Raw genomic sequence first — 2988 nt, 5'->3', positions numbered from 1 at the left:
CAGCACAGGGCACATGCTTTGGAAGCTCTTTTATTTTGCACAAAACCCATTTCTTGCTGCTCTGTTTGCTGCTTGGTGGACATTGTACGTGGATTTTTTCTAATGACATCATGAGCAGCTAATCCTTACAGTTGTCATACAAATTATATGCTTTCTGAGGATATGAGGTAGAATTATTTAATATAAAAGAATATAGGGAAAACATCCTTGAGATGCATGTTCCAAACAAGATCTCTGACTATCTCTTGCAGAGAATGACTCTCTGTTCCATTTCCCTGTACTATCTTACCTACATGGCTCCTTGGGAACTGCATGGCTGAGCAAGGATGCCTTGCTGCTCACACAAAGCCCGGCATTGTCCAAGGGGCAGGCACACAAATCTGGAACTCACTCCTGGAAGAGAGTGGAGTGACCCTGAACCCTTTCTCCCATGAAAGCGAAATGCAGTAACCACTCCTTTGGCCTAGGGTTTGCTCGGTGGCACCTCTTGAAGGATGTTAACCTCTCACCACTGCTAGCACTATCACATGTGAAAACAGAGGTCAAACAAAAAAAGTCAGAACAGAGCTGCTGTTGGCTGAGAGGAAAAAATGGGAATGAATCCGGTGTGTACATTTTAACTTTTGGAAGACCTCAGCTTGTGGGTGCTCGAGCAATTCTTTCAGTGTCGTGCTGGCTGCCTGTGCTTGGTGTAACCCTGAAATCTAACAAATGCTGACCTTGTCCGTAAAAGCAATACATTGTTTTAAAACATTAGTTTCCTATTCCTGACAGATAAGATGAAAAGTTAACAATGCGCTAAGGCTGTAAAATGTTGGCCGGAGTTTAGATTTCACCTCTGTTTAACTTTTTGTCAACAGATTGGCATTTTCCTCCCCATTCAGAACAGTTGGGTTTTGCTTTCAGCGCTGAGTAATAGCTCTTAGATGCTCTCTCACGCAGAGATTTGAGTTCAATATTAAAGCATTGATAACACTCTTATTATCAGAAAGACATGGCCTATGGGCTCAGAGGGAATCTAAAACAGCTCTTTCAGTGCAATAAAAGAAGAGTTCTACATTATGTGACATGAAGTTCCCAGATATATTACTTAACCAGATCACGGCATGCTAGGAGATTCAGACCCATGCAGGCCTGCTAAGTCTTTCTGAAATGGCTTCCTTTCAAGAAAACAGTGCCCCAGTGCAAGATATCTTAGCTACCACACTGGGTATAAATTGCCGCTCCTGCAAGTTAAACAGCATAGCCAATATTCCCTGGGAGAGGCCGCATTGGTTCAGCGGGGTGACAGAATCATGCCGCTGGGACTTAAAGAGTTAATGACGTTAGCTGGGGGCTATGTTTCTGCCCCTGTACTTTGTGCTACGCTGGAGTTAAATGCTGCTGAAACTAAGTTAAGGGCAGTGCTGAATATCAGTATATCCACTGAGCCAAGGAGATCCATTTATTTTTAATTGAATTAAATTGCTCACAAAATGAAAGTAGCATACTTTCATTAATATTTAATTACTTACAGTGTTAAACAATGATCACAAAGAAAACTTTGCTGGTGTCTTCTCCATCTCTGCATTTTTCTATTACTTTGTTGCATGAGATGGTCTCATTAGCCATCCTGTGATTTGAATGCTGAAGGCTACCATGGCTGAGTGCTACTGACTTTTCGGCATGCTGGGGAACACAGCTGAGCTCTGGTGCTGAAGCTGCAGTGGAGCAGCGAAAGAAGGGAGAGGGGGAGGTTTTCAGCCAGACCAGACAGAGGCTCTTTCTTCACAAAAAATGGGGCTCACCTTAGCACTAGCCTGAAAGTCATCCATAGAAACATCAGTGCCTCAGCTGGAGGAGGCAAATGCTGCCATGGCTAGTACTACTCATTATTTCAGTGAGCTGCCTGGTTGGTGGGGGGAAGGATGTGGGATTTTCCTGTCAGTTCAAAACCCCAAATTAAGCATGATTTTGAAATCTATGAAATTAAACCATGCTCTTCTCCCTCATTGCCAAGGAATTGAGTTGCTGAGGTAGTCAGTTATGCCTAAAATTGGCTTTGCAATCTCATACTACAAATGTGGCCCATAATTTTCCTCAGTGAGGTGCACAGGATGTACGTATGCGTTCTTCTACCTCCATGTCCTAAGCCCAGCAGAATACTTATGCAAAAATCTGAGGTGTTGTGATCACAGCAGTTATCGCCATGAATGATATAGACCTGGCCAGATTAGGAAAATCCTCCATATGTTTCCTCTCTTACACAACAAGCAAATAGAAAAAGTACAATAGGCATTGAAGGAACACAACATTTATTTTTATGTATAAGTTTCATTTTAACAGTTCAGACACAAAAGAAGTTAGTCCCTCAGAGCTCTAGAGGCATGACTAGTTTAGTTGCTTGTAGTAGTGCTAGGCTGGTTTATCTACATTTGGCCTTTGGAAGTATTGAATGGACTGAACAAAAGCTGAGTATGTGTTTTCTATGCTACTTTCAATCAAGAGAAACCCCTCGGTTCTTCACAGCATTTCATCATAGCATTCACAGAAAAAGTAATGCTATTAATCCAGAGTAATTGCCTACAGAGAGCAACTTCTACATGAAGATTATATGGTATTTTCTCCCTAAATCCCGTCTGTAGCTTGAATGTTGCTAAAGAAATTTCTTGGCTCCTCATTGCCATGCTGACTATGTCTACTTGATTCAGAAAGCACGTATTACAGTAGGAAATGCCAGACCTACCATTTCAATACCACACTTGGACTGTGAAAACGTGGGTAGCACGTCTTACATTAAGGCTTAGTTCCATCTTCATTCAACCCCCATTTTTGTGTAGCTCCAGGTGCTCAGATATCTCTACTGTGTAAGCTGTCCCTGTCTTGGAGGAAGGAAATGCTAGTTCCTTGGGGCTCCCACTAGAAAAAGAAGAAATCATCAAGAGAAGGAAAAATGTCAATAAGACACTTCAAGCAGCACATTTCCAGGCGATTATGCTACTTTTAGTG

Source organism: Oxyura jamaicensis, chromosome 3, assembly GCF_011077185.1.
Source record: "Oxyura jamaicensis isolate SHBP4307 breed ruddy duck chromosome 3, BPBGC_Ojam_1.0, whole genome shotgun sequence".
Lineage (NCBI taxonomy): Eukaryota > Metazoa > Chordata > Aves > Anseriformes > Anatidae > Oxyura > Oxyura jamaicensis.
Note: the sequence above shows the minus strand (reverse complement) of the source record.